The sequence below is a fragment of the Manis javanica genome, chromosome 2 (genome assembly GCF_040802235.1).
Source record: "Manis javanica isolate MJ-LG chromosome 2, MJ_LKY, whole genome shotgun sequence".
Classification (NCBI taxonomy): Eukaryota; Metazoa; Chordata; class Mammalia; order Pholidota; family Manidae; genus Manis; species Manis javanica.
In genome coordinates this window covers 37019753-37043574 of record NC_133157.1, presented here as the reverse complement: position 1 = coordinate 37043574, position 23822 = coordinate 37019753, and the positions used below count along the sequence as shown (strand labels likewise).

Below are 23822 nucleotides of genomic sequence, written 5' to 3'. Positions count from 1 at the left end.
TCCTTCTTTCACCTTACAGAAGCATTTTTCTCTTTCTGCATCTGAAGCTCACAATATCTTGAATTCTTGTCCAACCTGTTCTCAAATTAATTCTCCTCGTTTGCAAGCAGGAACTGTTCCCAGGGGAACACGTCCTAATGCTCTATGGCAAATGGATGTTACTATTGTTCCTGAATTTGGAACTCTTAAGCATGTTCATGTTTCTATTGATACTTATTCTTCCGCTTCGTGGGCAACAGCTTTACCAGGAGAACGATCTCATCATGTTATCACTCATCTTTTACAAGCATTTGCAATACTAGGCGTTCCTGCCACCATAAAAACTGACAATGCTCCAGTTTACCTCTCCTCTACGCTAAAGAGATTTTTTCAGCTGTATAATATTACTCATAAAACAGGCATTCCTTACAATTCTACAGGTCAAGCTCTAATTGAACGTCGTCATCTTACTCTTAAGCATTATTTGCTAAAACAAAAAGGGGGATTACTCCCAGATATAAAATTAACAGCAAATCAACGCTTAATGCATGCTTTACATGTTCTTAATTTTGATCTTTTCAAAAGTGATGGACGATCAGCTATGGAAATACATTTTTCTGACAATGTTTCTTTTCCTGAAACAGCAGCAGTTCCTGTATGGTGGTCTCCAATAGGTTCTTCACAGTGGTATAAAGGTCATATCAAAGTGTGGGGCAAAGGGTTTGTTTGTGTCATTACAGAGAATCAATGCTTGATTTGGCTACCCAGAAAAAGAATTAAGATACGATATGAAGAAGAACTTCCAATATCAACATCCTCAGAAAGAGCTGCTCCAGAGCATGGCCACCAACAAACTTCATCACTGGAATGAAGCTTCCTGGATAGTGAAGTTTCTACTTCTAATTTTGGTGATAACATTCATACATGCACACACTGCACAAGCTTGCACTATTACAGCTAGTGTGAGCAGTCCTCCATATTTAGGCCGAGGAGTAGTCCTTCAGTGTGTATCCACCTGTTCTACTCCTGTAAGTCCTATAGTATGGAAAAAAGATAGCAAAGAGATATATAGACAAAAGTATGGAGGAAAGCTTGGATGGAATAATGCAACTGATCAGTCTAAAAGAGATAATACTCGCTATGATATTTATAAAACAGTTTTGACCAGAAATGATATTGGCAATTATTCTTATGAGAAATATCAAAAAAGATCTCCTGATATATTATATAAAAGTAGTTATGTCTACTTAGACATATCACTCTCTCCAGAGCGAGAATTTTCTTCACCTAATATGTGGCTACAACTTGCAAGTCGAAGACTGAACAAGTCATCTTTTTGTGTAGCAAGAGATTCCTCTATTAGTGGATTATTAAAGGAAAATTTAATAGGTATAGGACTCCCTTTTTCTGTTTTCACTAATATCTCAGGAATAAACATTACTCACTCTCCTAAAGTTCTTACTTGTGAACTTCAATTGAACTTACCTGTCAGTACTACTATAGTTTCTGAATGTATATGCATTAATTGCACTCATATTCCTTCTTACTGTAATTCTACTATTCGTGTAAAATGGCCTTTTGGATATAGACTTCCAAATGGCTGGGTATTTTTATGCAATAACAAAACATATCAAGCCTTTTCTTCACATTATCAAGGTGTTTGTGGAGTAAGACGTATTCTTCCTGCTCTTATAGACCATCCTGGATATAAGCACAGACAGATTTCTCGAGCCCTGTCACCTGATTGCGATGACAACTTGAAGTTGTTGGATCCTATTGTTGTAGCTGTCGCTGCTGCACTCATCTTACCAGTTCCAGGACTCGTTGTAGGAATGCAGAATGAAATATCCAAGATGGCCTGTGCATACAGTAAAACAACAAATCTGACTGCTTCTGTTTTATCTGAACTCAACCAAGAACTGGGAGAAGTACGAGTTGCAGTACTTCAAGACCGCGCTACTATAGACTCTTATCTATTGTTAAAAGAACATATGGGATGTGAACAGTTTCCAGGCATGTGTTGTTTTAATTTGTCTGACTTTTCTCAAACTATTCACAATCATATAGACAATATTCATCATATTATTGATAAGTTTTCTCAAATGCCTGAATTACCTAAATGGTTTTCTTGGTTTCACTGGATATGGCCAGTAATTGTAGGCCTGTTTCTTTTGTGTATTTGCCTTCCAGTCTTGATAGCCTGGATGCGTCATATAGTCACCAGTTTGTTGAAACCAATGCATGCTTATGCTACTTTCCTGGAAGTGATGTCTAAAAAATGATTGTTCTTTGTTTGCATTGTTACTCATGAAAGTCCGTGCACTAAGTCTTTGTATTTTGTGATTTCTATGATTAAGGCTGGACATAAGAGTGAGAGTATGAAAACAAACATCAGTCTACTCCTAATGCCTCCTTTTTCCACACGTTCTCTCCCTGTGTGGCCCCAGGAGATGGCTGGTTAGCCAGAGACGGGTAAGATTCCTCATGGGAGGAACAACCTAAGATAGGCACAGTCATAAAGGGTCAACAGGTGAGGAGGTGGGGGCCAACTGAGGCGAGGCTTAGAACCTCGTCCCCCCATTTACATGAGGCATTCTCTGCTGCTTTTGTCCAGCTAAGTTGATATTTAAAAAATTAAGAACGGATCTTTCGCTTGAGTTACAACAATCATTATCTTGAAGCCTTTTAAAAACAAAAAGGGGGAAATGTGGGAATTATATGGAATTATATTATAAAGTATGAAAATCATATGTATAAGCACTTTTGCCTTGATGGTTTGTTTATGGTTCATGATTGTAGTCAAGACAGAAACAGTAGCCAAGACAGAAAGAGTTTCTGTGTTCGTTCACCATAAGGATTTGTTCGTTATCCTTCAGAAAGTGAAACTGTTGAGAGTTGAACTTAATTAATGATTGTGCATGGAAACCCCAATATTATTGTTAACAACCATTTTATCAATAAATATGAGAGATGCCTTTTTGGCACCACTCTTGTGGGGTCACGCCTTGAGTCCCCTGGCTGATCCTTAAGATCTTCGACGAACAATTGCATCTCTTCCCTCATCTGCGGGTCAGAGACAGGGAAGGGACCCGACATACCTCCCTGCTTGAAATTTGGCATTCAAGATCCTTGCCTAAATGTCAACCCTCATCTCAGGCTATTCCCTGCCATGCGCAGGACACTCTCACAGAACGACTTTTAGATCCCTCCAAAGTCCAGGCTTATCCATGCCTGTGGGTATACAACTCTCTACCTGAACTGCCTTTCCTTGGCTCATCTAGCTCAAGGTACCCTTGAAAATATCACCTTCTCCCTTAAGTATTTCCCCAATATTGAAATAATGACTCTTGTCTCTGTGCTAAAATCTACAAATGTCTAAAGTAGAATAGAATGGCCATTTATCGATTTAGTACAGTGTTGGCAAACTAGTGTGTGTCAGAATTACCCAGAAGGCTTGTTGAACATGGACTGCTGATCTCAGAGTTTCTGACTCTGATCTGGGGCAGTGTCAGAGGAAGTAATGGAGAGGTTGTTCCCTCTATTGGTCTGGAGAATGTTAGAGCACACATAGAAGCCTTTGCTAAATTCACCCAACAAGGCTTGAATGATGGCCAACAAAACCTGCTGTGACTGAGCACTGAAATGTCTCTAATAAGAAAAGCTGTCCTCCAAAATAAAATGGCCTTGGACAATACTATTCCCCGTAAGAAAGCACCTGTGCCCTTTATCCAAACAGAATGTTGTGTGTCATGCCTGGTAAGTCTGCTTCACATGAGAACGCAAGTGAATACCCTGAGTAATCCAACTCCCAGCCTAGGGGACTTATAAATCGGTGGTTTGTATCATGAGGATCTTAGTGGAAAAGACTGTTATTTATTTTAGGAATCATTATCTTAAGCTGTGTTTTCTCTTACATGTGTCTATACTGTTGTTTTGGCATCTGCTTCCAATGCAGCCAAATAGCCACTAAATGAGCCACACTGAAGCTGGGGAAGCCCCTTGCTAACCACTCAGGGCACATTGCAAAAGAGGGAAACAAATAAGATTGTAAGGTGGATGTGGAGTATAACAACGAAGCAAAACTGAAGGAACAAAATAGCAGCAGACTCAGAGACTCCAAGAATGAACTAGTGGTTACCAAAGGGGGTGTGTGTGGGAGGGCAGGTGGGAGGGAGGGAGAAGGGGATTGAGGGGTATTATGTTTAGTTCACGTGGTGGGGGATCACGGGGAGAAGAGTGTAGCACAGAGAAGGCACATAGTGAATCTGTGGCATCTTGCTGCACTGATGGACAGTGACTGCATTGGGCTATGGGTGGGGACTTGATAATATGGGTAAATGTAGTAACCATATTGTTTTTTCATGTGAAACCTTCATAAGAGTGTATGTCAATAATATCTTAATTAAGAATTAAGAAAAAAAATATTGTAAGGTGGGACCAAGAATTTTTCACTTCCAGTAAGTGATGTTGCTGGTCCAAGGATCACACTTTGAGACTGCTGGTTTTGTGCAAGAAATTATCATTCCTGGGTGTGACCAGTCTTTATTTATTCATTCATTCATTGAACGTCAACTGCAGGCCTGCCCTGTGCCAGACATGGCCCAGGTGTTGAGTATTCAATGATAAGCAAAGCAGACATAGAACCTACTCCCATAGAGCTTCCAGTTAACTGAGAGAGACACATACTAAGCAAATAAACATACCATTAAGTATATAATAACACATTGTAATAAATAGTCCAAAGGAAATGAAAAAGCATAATACCAAGAGCCTATTTCAGATTGGGTGATCAGGTAAGGCCTTTTGGGGAAAAGATACATATATACAGGCATATGTTAAACTCCTATAGGGTGCACTCATTGCACTGTATTGTTATCTATTTTTAAGTTGTCCAGCTAACAACTACTGTGTACTCTCTGAAAGCCAGAATCTTGTCTTGACATTTGTGCTTTCAGCATGCTACAGAGAGCAGGGCCTTGGTAGCTAATGTAAGAAAGGATGGAAAGATGGAGGGATCACTGGAAATATGAACAAATAAATGAATAAAATGTCAGATGCATGCATTTATGCATGTGTACATGGATTGATGGATGGATAGATGGATGACTATCTCTGGCAGCCACATACAGAGCCAGGATTTCTTGGTGATATAGATGAGACATGAGTGGAAACTGATAGAAACTTAGCTGACTACTTTACTATATTACCAAACCTCGTCCATCATTTAGGCTGACCACCAATGGCCCCTCATCCCCAAAGCTTCCTTGATACCATCATTTAAGTCCCACTCCCCACATGAAGGAGTTGCTGCCACCTCTTGCACTCCCACACAAACCACATTTACTTCAACACACACAACGTCTTATGCTTGCCACCTACGAACCACCTGTGTGCAAATTTCTCAGGACGAGCCTGCTCTCTATATCAGTCTTAGAAGGCAAGAGGGCTGGGGGAAGAAAGAAGAGAAAGTTTTTCTTCTACCCCTGAGCCAAAGAAGGAACAGAGTTTAGAGGGTGGTGAAGAGATTCTTGCTCTGATAATTCATCACACAACTTCAAAAAAGCACTTTAAATGACACATTTCGTCTAAATATATGGCTTAGGCTCCTAGGAGGAGCATAGTTTAGAGACTCAAATTGAATCAAACAAAGAGGAGAAAAACACCCAGTGAAAATTCCCCTTTGAAGACTATGCACCTGGGGATGAAAGCTCACGTGGTTTTGCGTGCTTCAGACTTCCATACACTTGTTTCTCATCGAAGCTCTTTGCCACCCAGCTTAGCCCTCCTATGCCAAAGAAACTTGAATTCAAAAGAGAATTTCCAAAGGACTTCGATATGGGAAGAGAGCCCTTCTCCATCCAAAAGAGGGCAGAATGAAGAAACTGGGACATCAAAATCCCTAGAGATTGAAATAAAATACTTCTCAACTCTGAAGGATCTGAACAGACAATTGTCAAAAGAGGGCAAGAGATTAACAAATGTGGGCATGAATATCTAACCCCACTATTAGCCAAATAAGTGTAAAGAAAGCAAGATTTCATATGTGCATGCGTGCAAACACATACACACACACACACACATTTTAAACTATAATACTCTGTGTGAGCCAGGATGTCCTGAAATGGTCTCTAGTGGGACTGTAATTGGTACATTTCTGAAATCTTTCGGCAGCAGGTCTCAAGTGTCTATACAATGTTTATGCTCTTTTCTCCCACCTAAAAGAGAAGAGGTTGTAATTTGACATCAGTTTATTTTCAGTTCTGATCATCTATCCTAAAGGAATCATTTGAAATACAAAAACAAACAATAGCAAAAGAACACTAATCACAAACATTTCATGCCTGTGTTATATGCAATAGTGAAAGAATGGAAACAGCCTGAAAGTCCAGCAGCTAAAGAATGGTTGTTGGTTAGACATTAATAGAATACTACTTATCCATGCCCAATGATGTGCTCTGCAGGGTTCTTCCTTGAGGAATAGGCTAGCAGCAATATTATCTAGGGTGCAGTCTACAGGTCCTTTAGGAGAGCACTCTAATTGAGTCCCTCATGTCCAAAACCTGGTTTTCAGCAACTCAGGGTCAGAACTTGGCTTTTCTCAGTGTTCCAGGTACGAGCAGACTCTTGGTGACAGACTTTCACTAATACCACACAAGGCTGGTGCAGCCATCAAAGGCCAATTTATTAGGCCACAGTGGATGACATCCCTTTCAAAACAGCCGACTGTGTGTACCCACTACCCAAGATCTGTTCCTCAGCAGATATTGGATATATGGGAAGAAAAATCAGGTTTCTTGATGAACTGCATATTTGAATAAAAGGAAATGGACAGTCTTGGGTATTTTTTCAAACCATGGCGAGTCTTGATGAATTATCCTGACCGGCAATTTCTCCAGTGACTGAAATGCTTCCTTCTCTCCCCTGGAAATCAGAGGCTGCTTGGTGAGCAGTCTGCTTTCTTGCACCTACCTTTCCATGCTCCCTGCTTCTCTTTTCATTAATGCAGCTCCATCCTCAGCACAGATGACTGACCAGTCCATGGGTGGCACCAGCTGGCATCATTGTCCCTTCTCAGGGCATACCAGAGACAAGAGTTGGGATTGTGCTAGTTATCAATCTATTGCCTCTCAACTCCAAATTCAATCTTCATTGTCTGCTCTGCAAAAATGTAGTGGACCATGTCAAAATTTTCCTTTGCCAGCTGACAGATGTTAAATTTTGTCAGTAGAGGGAACTGGAAAGATATTGTAGAAGGGATTTTCCTTCCTGATTCCAGTGTGCTCTGCTCAGCAGGCCCCTGTAGCATGTGGCACCTGGCTTCTATGGCCTGGACAACTTTTTCAGTATCCAGATTCTGCAATGCAGGTAACTTCTCCAGTATCAGTTTCCTACAGGACATATTGTTTCTTTTGCATCCATCTCTTCAGGACATGGTGGCCAGCAATCATCCAAAGGCCAGCAGCTTCCCCTGGCACTTCCCCAACAGGCGGTTTTGTAGAGGAGTAACTCCAGTGAAAACGTCCCAAGCACCCTAGAGGGTGGATTTCCAGCATGTTCTGCCAGCACAGCACTGTGGTGACTTCTCTGCCACCCAGTGAACACCCTCTCCAAAAAGGTCTGGATCTCAGCCACGGAGGTGGGCTCAGGGGGCCCTGCCTTGGATGCTCTATCTCAACCCTAGGGGAAACAGCTGCTGAATTATAGCTGACATTCTTATACTCTTGAAGTCCGCTGGGCCTTGGGAGACTCCCCAGTATCCTAATTATCCTGATAATTGATGTTCTCTCTCTCTCTCTTTTTCTTTCAGTTTAAACTAGTTGAAGTGTTTTGTAACATACAACCAAAAGAGACTTAACTAATACAGTCTGACCCTGAGAGATACTGCACTTCCTTCCATTATATATTAATTTCATTAGAACATTTAGAGTTTGAGGGGTGTCCTCTTTTGAGACAATGTTTTTTATAAGAGTGATAATGAGAAACTACTAAAAGTCTAAAATAGATATGGCTTGAAGATTATTAATGTGTTTGTCTCTTTTGCCTTTTCCCTCGTCAGCGCAGATCATGTGGGCTGTTTATTCTCCACTTGCCCCTTCAGATCCTTTGTCCATCCTTTTCTACTTGCTCTGTGCACTAGGAGGTTGACCTCTGCAGAATACTTATTCTTCTGTCTTCCAGTTCAGTTCTACTAATGGGAGGCACTAGAAAAAGATCAGAGGGTGGAAATAGATGTCAAAGTGATTACTCCCCTAGCACCCTCTAGGCCAGACCACAGGAGACAATTGCTCCACCTAAATTCCTGGTGGGCAGTCTCTCCCACAGCTACCCTTTTTGCTGTTGCTCCTATAGGACTGGCGTGGTAGGTAGTGCCCTCCCACATCTCTAATCCTGGCTGCTTTGACATTTCTTGTTTGTTACCTTAGCCTTGCTGGCACCTTTGTAAATAGTCCCTTCATTAAACTCTTTGTGATCACATTGAGTAATGTGGCTGGTTCAGCATCCATGGCAAGGTGGGAGGAGCAGGGGTTAGAATTTGTTATGGAAGGGATGCAAAGATAAAGACTGAAATGTCTGACATGTGGAACAGGATCATGTAGAAAGATAAAAGCCTTAAAGGCAGGCAATCTAAATTATTTCTTCAGATTATTCTTTAGTGAGACCCACTGTTAATTTGTGCTATAAAGCGACTGAGAAGTTGTGCATGAGACTAGATTAGCTAGAGACAAAGAACACAGAAATTACAGGCTTTTCTGTGTAGTCCGCATTGAAGTGTGATATAAATCTATGACCCCTACAGGGACATGGCTAACCAAAGTATAGAAGGGTAGGATGGACTATTTTTTTTTTGGTATCATTAATCTATAATTACATGAAAGACATTTGTTTACTAGGCTCCCCCCTTCACCAAGGGATGGACTATTAATGATGATTACAGCAAAATTTAATCAGTAAGAGCTTAGAGTGTACTGCCAAGTGAAAAGGTAAATCATGAATTTACAGTCGTCATGATCTCAACTATGTTAAATATGTACATGTGTATGCATAGAAAAAAAACCAAACACTTGTCAGGAATTCACTGAAATGTTCAAAGAGGGTGCCTTTAGGTGGTGGGATTAGGAGTGATACTTATTTTGTTCCTTTATATTTTTCTTCATTTTCTGGGTTTTCTACAATGAGCATGAATTGCTTTTGCAGCCAGAGTTTTGTTTTTTTAAGAGAACACATACATCATGCTCTGCTCATGTTTTCAGGAAAAAACCAGTCTGACCCTGGCAAGTCCCAGCCAAGGAATCTATCTCTAGATATGCCTGATTAGTGTCAGAAACCTCAGCAAACAACTCTCTAAGTTAGCTTCTTCTTCCAAAAAGAGGAGGAGGTGGTGAGGTGGGGACCCTTGTGATGAAATCTACCTATAGGAGTGGGGTTGCTGCAATGGATCCAGTTGTCCTGAGCACCTACTGTGGAGATATAGGGAGTTCTTAGTCTTTCTGTCAGGGTTAGGTTGGGCCACCTGTAGTGGGCTCCTGGAAAATAAGTTGAGTCAGAACTAGCCCTGTCCTTGGGAAACAAACATGGGACTTTACCACCAGTGACATACACAAGGTATGAATGGTGCCTGGGAGAGTAGAAACACAATAGGGCCAGCTTAATCAGGACTAGATGGAGACATACAAGTTGATGTCCCTCTTCCAACCAGGTGAGTGTGGTCCTGCTTTTGGGCCTTTGGATTGGCCCTTCCTTCTACTTAAAAGGTTTCCTCCCTAATTCTATCTCTGTCTACCTGATTCTTGACCTGCCTTACCTTTGGGGAATTTAGGTAGAATAGCTAAAAGTCTTTATCATGGTGGATTCAGGCATTGGGTATGCACCTCATCTGTTCCTGCCCTCTGGAGGACACAGACAGCCACCCCCTCCTGGGGGGTGCATCACACATAAGATTTTCTTCTACATTCAGGATCAGGGAAATAATGCTGAAAGGCAGTGTTGGTATTTCCATATTTTGTTTTGTTGGGCTGTTGTAAGGGAGAATAAATGACATTCTCTTTACCCTCCTGAGTTCTTAGCTGAGATCCCTGTAATAGAAGACAGTTTAACAAGAGAAAAACAAACCACAGCTTATTAACATGTGTACCTCATGCATACTTGGGAGATACCCAGGGAAAAATGAATGACTTCCTGGCTTAGAATTCAGGATTAAATACCATCTTAATAAGGAAAGGGAAGGGGGAATGTAGGCCTCTTAGGGGATCAGAAATGGTTTTTAGGAAAGCTAAATAGGCCCTTAGAAAAATAGATGGGGATATAATAGTTTGTGACAAAGTTTGCCTGGGTGTCGTGTCAACTTCTAGTCTCCTTTCCTGTGATAAGAGTCAGCCCCCTCTGTGGGTGACACCTTTGGGAACGGGATCTATGACAAATGAGTTCCTTTTTTTTAAATTTTTAATTTAATTTAATTTAATTTTTTTATTTTGGTATCATTAATCTACAATTACATGAAGGACATTATGTTTACTAGGCTCCCCCCTTCACCAAGTCCCCCAAATGAGTTCCTTCTGGAGGATCTATTTTTAGGCAGACAAGGGGAATTCAAAGAACACCTTCTCTGCATGTGCTGTGTTTCAAGTGCCCACAGCTCAAAGTAATCAATATACCAAAGCAGTATATTTTGGGGTGGCCTATTTGGCTACCCTTCATTGTAGTTATTGATATTGTGGTTTTTGGTTTCCTTCACCTTAGTTACCCTGACTGGGCTAGTCTCTCTCCACCCATCACAAATCAAGTCTGTGGGAAGAGACCTCCCTGGGACCTCTCCAAGGTCTCTGGCTGAGGCCCTGCCTACTTGCAATTTCACTGTAGCCTGTGAGCGGCCCACTCATGGACCCGTGCCCAGGCCCAGGCCCAGACTGGGATGTCACCTATTGGGAGGGGAAGAGATTGCAAAACCAGACCACCTGCTTGGCCTCGAGGTGTCCTGGTCCTGACTTCACTGCTGGCTGGTAGGTAGGCTGCCATGAACCCTCCCTGTACTCTTCCCTCAACCAGTGTTAAGGATCAAGAGAAAGAAGCTGAAAGTTGTACAAAGCCCTGGACTCTGAGGCTGGCCATTTACCCAGGCTGGTGCAGAGGTGATGTCTCTGGGAGGGTAACAGGTAATATCCCCTTCCCCTCTGAACCCTGCTCATTCACCTCTTCCCAGCCATACCCATTATGCTACCCAGTGGTGGCAGACCTAGGCATGAAGGACAACAGTGATGGCCTCCTTACCTTTCCTTGCTCTCTGATGACATACCTGTAGCCTTTCCTGGTTAAGCAGTTATTGTTAGGTGAGGGCAAGGAAAGGAGAGAAGACACTTGTAGCTTCTACCAGTCTTCCCTTTCTATTCTGTCTGCCTGGCCTGGCCTGGCCACCACTAGGTCAGCCTTTGGCAAAGTCACCACACAGAAATATGTTGTGGTTCTGTTTACATTCTTGTCAGGAAGTGTGTTTATTTTGAGAGTGTCTAAACAGTAATGTGCATAAAGTTCACCTGGGGATCTTGTTAAAGTGCAGGTTCTGAGTTGGTGGTTCTAAGGTGGAGCCTGAGATTCTGCCTTTCTTATAAGCTCCTGATACTGCAAGGATGTAAATGACCCAGTCTTCTATGCTAGGCTTAGTGAGATATTGCCTGATCTGTGAAGATGATCACAACTCATGTTATAATTAATCACTGGGTTCCATCATATCCGCAGCACCTCTCATACCTCAACACAATCTGACTCATCTGTCTTCCTGCTAGCCTGAGTGCTGCTGGGACAAGTAATCTTTGTAGCCTTAATACGTAGCATGGCGGATGACCAACAATCTTTAAATAAATGAATGAACACATTAATGGCATTTGAAGGCAATTTGCAAAAGGTGTATATGGTCAGTAACAAAGAATGTTTCCCAAACTGTGTTCCTTGGGACACCAGTTGTGGGGTGGGTGTTAATAGATATTTGTCAAATAATGGAGGGAGAAGTGGGAAGGTTCTTTATTCACTTGATCTGGAAAATGCTGGATTAAAAATAGACATCTGAAGAGCTTCCCAAAGCCTTTAATAAACTCATAGTCATTCCCAATGCCCAAAGGAGGGACCCAGTAGACAGCGTTGGCTTCACTTATTTGACCAAAGAAAACTTTCCTGAGAAGCATCTTATAAGACTAGTGTGCTGAGGAATATAGGGGACAGTCATCCAAGGTAGTCATCCAAGGACTGCAGATAAAAGTTATGTCACAAAGGAGATGTCAAGAGAAAATAGCTATCTAAGATGTGAGAACAAAAGAGAGACCCCCTTTTCTGTTCCCCAGACTTTAAAGGTCTTATTAGCCACCGTGGGGCTATCCTTGCTCTTCTGGATTCCTCAGGGAGGGAACACAAGGAGAATTCTGACACCCTCTTCCTCCTCTGTAATGGCTGAGACAGGGAGGCCAGGAAACCTAAAGAAAACAGAGCCTCGAGGACTGCTTCGATCTCAGTCCACTAAAAGAAAGTGCAGAGATCATAAATAATAAAGATCAGAGCAGAAATTAATAAAATTAAGAAGAATAAAACAATAGGAAGAATCAATGAAACAAGGAGCTGGTTCTTTGAGAAAGTAACAAAATAGATAAACCCTTATCCAGACTTATCAAGAAAAAAAGAGAGTCTACACACATAAACAGAATCAGAAATGAGAACAGAAAAATCACTATAGACACCACAGAAAAATACAAAGAATTATTAGAGAATACTATGAAAAATTATATGCTAACAAACTGGATAGCATAAAAGAAATGGACAAATTTCTAGAAAAATACAACCTTCCATGACTGACCCAGGAAGAAACAGAAAATCTGAATAGACCAATTACCAGCAACAATATTGAACTGGTAATCAAAAACTACCTAAGAACAAAATCCCTGCACCAGATGGCTTCACCACTGAATTTTATCAAACATTTAGTGAAGACCTAATACCCATCCTCCTTAACGTTTTCCAAAAATTAGGAGAGGAAGGAATACTTCCAAACTCATTTTATGAAGCCAGCATCACTCTAATACCAAAACCAGGCAAAGACACAGCAGAAAAGAAAATTACAGACTAATATCCCTGATAAACATAGATGTAAAAATACTCAAAAAATATTAGCAAACCAAATTCAAAAATACATCAAAAAGATCATCCATCATGATCAAATGGGATTTATTCCAGGGATGCAAGGATGGTGCAATATTCAAAAATCCATCAACGTCATACAAAAAAAAGGATAAAAATTACATGATCATCTCCATATGGATGCTGAAAAAGCATTTGAAAAAATTCAACATCCATTCATTCTAAAAACTCTTAACAAAATGGGTATAGAGGGCAAGTACCTCAACATAATAAAGGCCATATATGACAAACCCACAGCCAACATCACACTTAACAGTGAGAAGCTGAAAGCTTTTCCTTTAAGATCAGAAACAAGACAAGGATGCCCACTCCCCCCACTTTTATTCAACATAGTACTGGAGGTCCTAGCCATGGCAGTCAAACAAAACAAAGAAATAAAAGGTATCTAGATTGGTAAGGAAGAAGTTAAACTGTCACTGTTTGCAGATGACATGATAATGTACATTAAAAAAACTAAAGAAACCACTCCAAAACTACTAGAACTAATAATTGAACTCAGCAAAGTTGCAGGATACAAATTAATACACAGAAATCTGTTGCATTCCTGTATACTAATGATGAACTAGCAGAAAGAGAAATCAGGAAAACAATTCCATTCACAATTGCATCAAAAAGAATAAAATACCTAGAAATAAACCTAACCAGTGAGGTGAAAGACCTATACCCTGAAAACTACAAGATACTCATGAGAGAAATTAAAGATGCCATCAATAAATGGAAATACATCCCGTGCTCATGGATAGGAAGAGTTAATATTGTCAAAATGGCCATCCTGCCTAAGCAGTCTACAGATTCAATGCTATCCCTATCAAAATAAAAATGGTATTCATTCTTCAATAAACTAGAGCAAATAGTTCTAAAATTCATGTGGAACCACAAAAGACCCTGAATAGCCAAAGCAATCATGAGAAGGAAGAATAAAGCTGGGGGGATTACACTCCCCGACTTCAAGCTCTATTACAAAGCCACAGTAATCAATACAATTTGGTACTGGCACAAGAACAGATCCATAGATCAATGCAACAGACTAGAGAGCCCAGATATAAACCCAAGTATATATGGTCAATTAATGTATGATAAAGGAGTCATGCATATACCATGGGGAAATGACAGCCTGTTCACCAACTGGTATTGGAAAAACTGGACAGCTACATGTAAGAGACTGAAACTGGATTATTGTCTAACTCTATAAACAAAAGTAAATTCAAAATGGATCAAAGACCTGAATGTAAATCATGAAATGATTAAACTCTTAGAAGAAAACATAGGCAAAAATCTCTTGAATATAAATATGAGCAACTTTTTCCTGAACACATCTCCTTGAGCGAGGGAAACAAAAGCAGAAATGAACAAATGGGACTATATCAAGCTAAAAAGCTTCTGTACAGCAAAGGACACCATTGGTAGAACAAAAAGTCATCCTATGGTCTGGGAGAATATATTCATAAATGATATATCTGACAAGGGGTTAACATCCAAAATATATAAAGAGCTCACACACCTCAATACCCAAAAGGCAAATAACCCCATTAAAAAATGGGTGGAGGGTCTGAACAAACACTTCTCCAAAGAAGAAATTCAGATGCCCAACAGGCACATAGAAAGATGCTCCATATCACTAATTATTAGGGAAATGCAAGTTAAAACCACAATGAGATATCACCTCACACCAGTTAAGATGGCCAACATCCAAAAGACAAGTAGCAACAAATGCTGGCGAGGATGTGGAGAAAGGGGAACCCTCCTACACACTGCTGGTGGAATGTAAATTAGTTCAACCATTGTGGAAAGCAATATGGAGGTTCCTCAAAAAACTAAAAATAGAAATACTATTTGACCCAGGAATTCCACTGCTAGGAATTTACCCAAAGAAAACAAGATCCCAGATTCAAAAAGACATATGCACCCCTATGTTTATCACAGCACTGTTTGCAATAGCAAAGATATGGAAGCAACCTAAGTGCCCATCAGTAGACGAATGGGTAAAGAAGATGGGGTACATATACACAATCGAATATTATTCAGCCATAAGAAGAAAAGAAATCTTACCATTTGCAGCAACATGGATGATGCTAGAGGGTATTATGCTCAGTGAAATAAACCAGGCAGAGAAAGACAAGTACCAAATGATTTCACTCATTTGTGGAGTGTAAAAATGAGGCAAAACTAGCAAGGAAAACTGAAGGAACAAAACAGCAGCAGACTCACAGACTCCCAGAGACTAGTGACTAGTGGTTATCAAAGGGAAGAGGGTGGGAGTGGGGGTGAGGTGAAGGGAGAGAGAAAGGGATTAAGGGGCATTATAATTAGCACACATAATGTGGCGGGGTCACGGAGAAGACCCTATAGCACAGAGAAGACAAGTAGTGACTCTGTAGCATCTTACTACCCTAATAGTGACTGCAATCAGGTTTGGGGTGGAGACTTGATAATGTGGGTGAATGTAGTAACCACAATGTTACTCATGTGAAACCTTCATAAGGTTGTATATCAATGATACCTTAATAAAAAAAATACATGACCACAAAACTACCTTCTGCTTTCAAGAATACTCAGTGATTTCAGGGATCTTAGTGCACAAACTTTGGACTCTTAGGAATTAGGCACCACTGCCACCTGGTGGTCCTAACTCAAAATTAAGGCATACTTCAGGGTTGGGTGTTTTTTAGATGCAATTTACATACTAAGAAATGCAAAAGATCTTTAATGTTTAATTTGAATGATTTTGACAACTATATATATATATCAATGTAATCACCGCTGTAGACAATATATAGAACATGTCCATCACCCCAGAAATTTCCTTCCAGCCCCTTCCAGGAAATCCTCCCCATACCCTACCTAAAAGCAACCGCTGATCTGTTTCTGGTACTATAAGTAAGCTTTGCCTTTTGTAGAAATTCATATGCATGGAATTATACAGTGTGTACTCTTTTGTGTTTGCCTTCTTTAGGGAATTATAATTCTTTGAGAATCATCCGTGTTGTAGCATGTATCAATTAAATTCATTTTTATTGTTGAGTAATATTCCATTGTATGGATGTTTCATAGTTTATCTACTGGCCAAGTGATGGACATTTGGGGTGTTTCGACTTTTTGGCAAATAAAGCTGCTAGAATATTCATGTAAAAGCCTTTACATGGACATGTTTTTATTTATCTTGGGTGGAATTGCTGGGTCTTAAGGCATATGTACATACCATTTACCTACATACAGAGAAACTGCCAAAACAATTATCTAAAGCAGTTGTATCATTCTACACATCAACCAGCAGTTATTTATATCAACAATAGAAAGATGAGCTTTACGATTAGCACACATAATGTTGGGGGCGGGCCATGGGGAAGGCAGTATAGCACAGAGAAGACTAGTGATTCTACAGCATCTTACTACGCTGATGGACAGTGACTGTAATGGGATATGTGGTGGGGACTTGATAATGGGGGGAGTCTAATAACCATAATGTTGTTCATGTAATTGTATATTAATGATACCAAAATAAAATAAAATAAAGATGAGCTAACCCAGTTTATTTAAGTGGGCAAAAAGACTTGAACAGACACTTGATGATATGCAAATAGCCATAAACCACATGAAAAATGTCCAACATCACTAGTCATTAGGGAAATGCATATTAAAACCACAATGAGATATCATTTTATGCTCACTAGAATACAAAAGCAAGATGTCAAAGATGTAGAGCAGTTGGACACCACTGGTTATCACACAGACACATGCACAACAATGAGTGGCAACAGCTCTCAGAGCCACCAGCTGAATTCCTTTACAAAAGAAGGATTCAACGTGGGATTTTTCACATTCCCATATAGACTGGTGTTGGTCAAACCTAGAAAACTGAGAGGTCAGAAGACAAACCTGATGTTTTCCATCAGGTGGGTGGGGTCACTGAGGGTGCCAGGAACATAAATAAGGGCAGGCCCTTGTAATGGTTCTTTATCTCATGCTATATAGACTGAATGTTTGTGCGCCCCCACTAAATTCATATGTTGAAACCTATTTCCCAATATGATAGTACTGGAGGTGGAGCCTTTGGGAGGCAATTAGGTCATAAGAGCTGAGCCCTCATAAATGGGATTAGTGCCCTTATAAAATAGATTCAGACACTGAATCTATTGGTGCCTTGATCTTGGACTTTCCAGCCTACAGAACTGTAGGAAATCAATTTCTATTGTTTATAAGCTACCCAATCTAAGGTATTTTGGGTATAGCAGGCTAAGCAGACTAATACACTTCAGTTTCTCACTCAGAAGGCAAAGTTTTCTGGAGGGTGTATTAGCAGAAGTTGCCCCCTGACCCTTCTAAGGGGTATAAGAGCACCCTGAAGTCAAAGCAAATTAAAGCTGGATCATGGGTCCAGGGTAGAGTTGTGCAGGTTTTCATGGAACCCCTGGGACTACCCAGAATGCGGGTCACTGTAGCTTTGCTGCCGCACTTCTCTCTCCTCTCCTTTCCTGTTTCTGCCTCTACTCTCCTCTCTCTTCCTCCTTTTCATAGCAGAACCATTTATTAAGTTTTATCATGAATCAGGCTTTTAACACATATTTTTATGAGTACAACAACCCTGCAAGGTAGGCTATATTATTCCCAGTTCACAGATGGTGGAATTTGGGCTCCTCAGACTGAGGAACTTGCTCAAGGTCTTAGAGGTAGTGGATCCATTTCCATGGCTGCTGTAACAAATGACCACAACCTTAGAGGCTTAAAACAACATAGATTTATCTTAGAGTTCTGGAGGTCAGAGTCTAAAATGGGCCAGCAGGGCTGTGTTCCTTCTGGAGGCTCTAGAGGAGAATCTGTTTCTTGCCTTTTTCAGCTGCTGAGACTGCCTGCATTCCCTGGCTTATGACCCTGCATCACTCCATTGTCACCCCTCTTCTCTGATTCCCACTCTCCTGCCTCCCTTTTACAAGGACACTTCTGATTACATTAGTCCCACCCTGATAATCCAAGACCTTGGATAATATCCCATCTTAAGACCCTAACTTAATCACATCTGCAAAGTCCCTTGTACTATGCAAGACAACATAGTCACAGGTTCTGGGTATTAGCAGGTGAATATCCCTTGGTGGGTAGAGGGCATTATTCTGCTTACTACAGCTGTGAGTAGTCAAGCCAGGGTTCAATTCCAGTTTTGTCTTTTCCCTAAATCTGTGATCTTTCTTAAGCTACACTGAACCTTCCTTCATCTCCTCCTCTCCCTGGAGCAGCCCTGGATCCTCAACAGAAACAGCATTCCAGAGAGAAAGAGATAACAGAAGACCCTACAGCTGGACACCTGAGAAGGAAGAACTCCTCCAAAGACTCCTCACGGAGCTGGGAAGAAAGAGGGAGCAGAAGACTCCATGGTGGCCAGACCACACTCACACAGAGTGAACACAGCAGCCTTCAGGTCCAGGCAGGAGAAATTCACTGGGGAGGGGGCAGTACAATCCCTGAGGCCTCTGCTGTCAGCACACCATGGCACAGAGCACTAGCAGCAACTCATCTTTCTCTCTCTACCTCTGATCGGGTAAACAGCCAAAGGCCACTAAAAGTCCTGCCCCCTAGAAACAGGCTACCTGCTTCCAGTCCCAGCTGTATGACCATGATCAAGATACTCATCACTCAGCACCTCAGTTGCCTGATCTGTAAAATGGAGTTACTTATACTTAATTTCATAGGGGTTTCATAAAAATTAAATGAGTTAATACATGGAACGGACTTAGAGCAGTGCCTGGCACAGCAGAGGTTATAAATCTTGAGGGAAGATTACAGGTTGGAGTGGTAGAGAGGACAGTCTTTTGGGCCCTCAGGGTCTAAATTTAGCCTGGCTAGTGGTCGTGTCTGGGAAATGGGACACACAGACCACATGTGCTAACCTATCCATGCTGCACAGCATGTGTGTCAGTGCCTCCCACCTTCTGCCTGGTCCTCCTGATTGATGGCCTTCTGGAGGGCCCACGTGCAGTGACCTTAGCCAGGCCCAATTGCTAGGTTCCCTCCACCTATGATCCACATCTGGCTATTTTGGAGACTTTCTGCCAAGGCTAGACTACAGAAAATTTTTCAGAAGACGCACTTCAAATGGCGTGTTTCCTTCTTTCCCTGCCATTTCAGTTACTGGGTCAAGGCTACACTGCTGAATGCATGCATTTGAAACCAGAATCTCAGGTGGGTAGAGAAATCTGGTAAAATTTTGAGATTTAAGGTCAGATAGATTGAATGCAACTCTACCACTTATAAGCCCTAAGGCTTTGGACATGCCATTTAATCTTTCTGAGCCTTTGTTTCTCACCTGCAAAATGGATTATAGCAAGTGCCTCACAGGTGGGTTTTTTTTGGTATCATTAATCTACAATTAATCTGTTTACTAGGCTCCCCCCTTCACCAAGTCCCCCCGACATACCCCTTCACAGTCACTGTCCATCAGCGTAGTAAGATGCTGTAAAATCACTACTTGTCTTCTCTGTGTTGTACAGCCCGCCCCGTACACCCCCCACGTTATACATGCTAATTGTAATGCCCCCTTTCTTTCTCCTGCCCTTATCCCTCCCTTCCCACCCATCCTCCCCAGTCCCTTTCCCTTTGGTAACTGTTAGTCCATTCGGCCTCACAGGTTTTTATGAGATTATATAACACATAAAGTTTTTGGCACAGTGTTTGGGCATATGATAAGAAATTCCCAACATATGGTGGCCATTCCTCTGGCCTAAGTGGTCAAACTGCATGATTTTCACACATCAGCACCCAGTGACATGGAATAACAAGCCTTCAGACATATGATGGCCACTTCTTCTGGGGCCAGGGAGGCCTCTGGGGAGGTTGGCAGTGTCTACTCCACGATGTCTGGCCTTGTCTGAGTAGGACAGGATTGAACAGCTATTGAAGTTCCTAGATCTGGGAGACTCAGCAAGGCATCAAGGAAGGAAGGGCAGGGAACCCAGGGACCAGGCCTGCCCGGAGGCATCTGGACGACAGTGGTGCCATCATCTGATGGGGGAATGGGGACGTAGGACATCTCTGGGTGGGGAGGAGATGGTTAGTTGACTTTTGGACATATGAGTGAGGGGTCCATGGATATCTCTGTCACAATTTTTTCAACTGCCCTGACCATAGCATTTTATAAATACCTGCTCAAATGGCCATGTGTTATTTCACCTCCCCACCACTCATGAGCTGTGAGCTCCCTGAGCATAGGCTCCATTTTCCACTCATCTCTATGGTCTCAGGTCCTGGCACAGTAAGTGATGCCCATCAATAGTGCTCAGTAAGTGTCTGTTGAGTGACAGAGTGGGTATAATCTCCCCTTGAAGTAGAGGCATGCCCTTTCCTCTCGCTACCATTGTGTGGGGCTTTGCAGCTTTGCACCAGGCAGAATGGGAAGCAGCCAGACCTGGGAGTTGGATGGCTGAGAAGCCCAGGACAAGACAGGATGGGGAACTGTGTCCATATCAGGTCTCCCTGGAGTGGGTGCCCACACCTGGGCTGCTCATAATAGGTAGATGGGCAGGTGGGGGCACTTGAGGTTGGAGGAAGGGTGGAGCAGGATGTGGGCTGAGGGTCTGGGAGAATGGTCCAGAGGCAAGCTGGCCATGCCATCTGGCAGGCCCAAGAGTGACTGCTCAGCCCATCCACCATAAAGCAAACAAGGCCACTCCACCCATCAGCAGGCCTTGTGACTCACCTACTGGATCCTGTGTTGCCGTCATCAAGGAGAGGATGTATTCCTGGAGGGGCAGGGCACCAGTCCAAGTCTTGTCAGTTGGCAGGAAGGCTGCTGGGTGAGGCTGGGAGTGTCGGCCCAGCCAGTCCCCATGTCTTGGTCTTCACATGGACCTGAAGAAGGAGAGGGGGATCACCAGTGCCCCTGCCCAAGCTCAAATTTAGGGCATCTCTGTCCTTAGCATATTGATCCCAGCCCTTGTGTAGGTGCCCAGGGCTTTTAGGGCTTGCCCTCTGCTCTGCTTCCAGGAGTCCCTACTCAAGGCACTTGGCATCACAGTGCTGCATACATGTCACCTCATCCTCTCCTCAGGGCTCACAGCTGCCCTGAGTGTCAGGCTGGAGGTGGTACCTAGCATGTTTCATTCATGGGACTTATTCCAGCCTGAAAATACACCCTGCTGCTCATTTGGTATCAGTGACCCACTTAACCACAAGCTCCTTGGGCAGAAATTGTGTCCAACTTATTCCCTGCTATATCCAAACACTCAGATGAGCTTGGCACCTAGCTGCTCATTAAATAAAGCCTTGCTGAATGGATGGATGAATTCTGAATGAATGAATGAGGTTTATTTGGATACACTTACATCCATAAGGGTGCTGTCCAAGAGCAGTTGGATATACAAGTCAGGCTAATACTTTGGTGGGAGGACAGATTAGGAAGTTTATTACTATGAGTGAATCTAGGAGGTGTTTGAGGAAATAGACGTTAGACAGGAGGAGATGGTGGGATAGTAGGTGGGCTCAGCACTCTATGGACTGCCTTGATTTTACTCTGGACTTTGAAGGATGCAAGCTTTCTGGTCCTTTGGAGCAGCTAGAACCATCAGCAGCCATTCCTGCCACATTGATAAAAATCTAAGGTCCAAACAAAGGAGGTGACAAAATCCTTTGTTCTCTTCGGTCCCCTTCTCACTCTAACCTGGGACATTAGCAGACAGATCTGGGAACCAGATTCTCAGACATGGTGTGATAGAGCCAGGAGCACCATCATATGCAAGGGTGGGGGCAGGCACGGAGCTGGACCTGCTCAACCTGGAGATACTCGCCTGGGGTTCTTGAAAGTGCAGTAGACTAGTGACAGAGATGGGACCCCCACCACAAGTAGTCTCGGGGAAGCAGAACTTTTGTGTAACTCTGTTCAAAGCACCCAACAATGAAACTGGTAGGTAGTAAGCACCCCATTAATGGAGGCTGAATGACTTCATGGTGGGGCTGCTGCAGGAAGGCCTCAGTGAAAGGTGGGAGACAGGACCTAGATGACCTTAAAGTTCCTCTCTCTGTATGAGATGATGTTCGTGTTCAGGACAGGATATCATTGGTAAATATTTGCTCTGCCTGTTAAACTATGGAAGGATAGCTGTCACCTGCTTCAAAGGCACCAGTGGGCCTGAGATTCCTGAGGAGGGGCAGAAGGTGAGTCGTGGACCTCAGGCTGGGCTTGCCTGTAGATATGGGGCTTCTATCCATCTGTAGGGTGACTGGTTTCTTAGGGACCCCAAAGGGGCTATTCTTGAACAAGAATCCTTCCCATTGACTTATTTAACTATTTTTACAATTTACCTGTAGGCTCGAAATCTTTAAAAAAAAAAGGTTTTTAAAAAAATCATTGACATCTACCTACCACTTCAGCATTTTATTAAAAATAAAAATAATAATAATAATAATAGGAGAAATGTGGGATCAACATATAAATCAAGTACAAAAATCAAATGAATATTCATATTTGACCTGATGGTTTATAGGTCATATTGCATGATCAAAACCGAAAGTTTCTGTGATGAATGCCCTTGTACTGTTCACCATGTAAGAATTTATTCACTCTGTAAGAATTCGTTCACCATGTAAGAACTTGTTCGTTATGCTTCAGAAGATTGGAGACTGACGAGAATTAGGCTTGAGATGGATTAATGATTGTACATTGAGCATTGACCCCCTATGGACTGAATTTTATTGTTGTTAACAACCATTTGATCAATAAATATGAGAGATGCCCTCTCAAAAAAAAAAAAAAAAATCATTGAAACTTGGATTCAGATGTTTTGGAGTGAGGCCCAGCATCTGCAGTTTTAAATTCTCCCCAGGGAAATCTAACCTGCAGATGGAGCTGATAATCACTGACCTAAATGAACTGGAGACATGCATATGGAAATACAATTTTGTTATTCTTTTTATAAATTAGAAATTTTTTGAAAGCAAATAACCAAGTATCTCATTCATCTATATTGTTGAAGTGGGGGGGAGTTTTAGATACTGATTTTTCTTGAAAAGAATCTTGTTTGTATTTAACCCATTAAAATCTGAATAGGCATATAATACATGCAAAGCACGAAGGCATCTTCCTTGTTTTGTTCTGCTTTTTTTCCCCTCTCAGTTGTTCCCTCTTCATGGTGCAAAAATAAAAATAAAAAGAATCACTTCTATTTACATTTACACTTCATTTCATTCCTTGCAAAATGGTCTCCTCTGCTCTCACTACTCTCCTCTTCACAGCAGTCCTAAGAGGAAGACAGAGTCAGAATTATCATCCCCATTTTGCACATGGGTAAACTGAGGCCCAGTTAAGGAGCGTGGCTTTTCTAAGGTCAGAGGGTTGGTGGATGGAGGCACTGGCAAAGGAATCCATGACTGCAGCCCCTTTTCTCTGCCTCCTGCCACCTTCTAGTTGTCTTTTTTGTTCTTTTTTCTGATCTGCCCCCATCTCTCCCAGCTCCGCACCCCAACTCGGTTTCTGTTTTTCTCTTTCTACTTCAATTTCCCTTTCCCTCTTGCTCCAGCCCTCAGACTGGGGGCAGCTTTGCAAGTTGTTCAAATTTTTCCTCACTCCAGCCCCACAGCTACAGCCCCAGGCCACCAGGAGTTCAGTATCTCTACCAAGAGCCCTTCCCAGATGCCAGGGTGCAGAGGTTACCTCTGGGTGACATTCTCAGCCTCTCCATCTGGCC

General features: G+C 42.1%; 2 long non-coding RNA genes across 7 annotated transcripts in view; one reads left to right on the top strand and one right to left on the bottom strand.

Annotated features, from left to right (window-relative positions):
* The window catches only part of LOC108404113 (uncharacterized), a 39247-nt gene extending 36267 nt beyond the window's left edge, over nucleotides 1-2980 (top strand). For 3 of the 6 annotated variants that reach the window (XR_012127645.1, XR_012127642.1, XR_012127646.1), the window contains 2 exons: nucleotides 720-1368; nucleotides 1675-2980. This is a non-coding gene — a long non-coding RNA (uncharacterized lncRNA). The remainder of the gene's footprint in view (nucleotides 1-719; nucleotides 1369-1674) is intronic. The other 3 variants (XR_005058952.2, XR_005058954.2, XR_005058953.2) reach the window with 2 other exon arrangements.
* Nucleotides 2981-4216: 1236 nt separating this feature from the next.
* On the bottom strand, nucleotides 4217-23761 carry LOC108393559 (uncharacterized). Its single transcript, XR_001852270.3, has 3 exons — nucleotides 23306-23761; nucleotides 20840-20991; nucleotides 4217-8180 (listed from the first exon to the last, which is right to left on the bottom strand). It is a non-coding gene; the product is annotated as an uncharacterized lncRNA (long non-coding RNA).
* Between the last annotated feature and the right edge of the window lie 61 nt (nucleotides 23762-23822).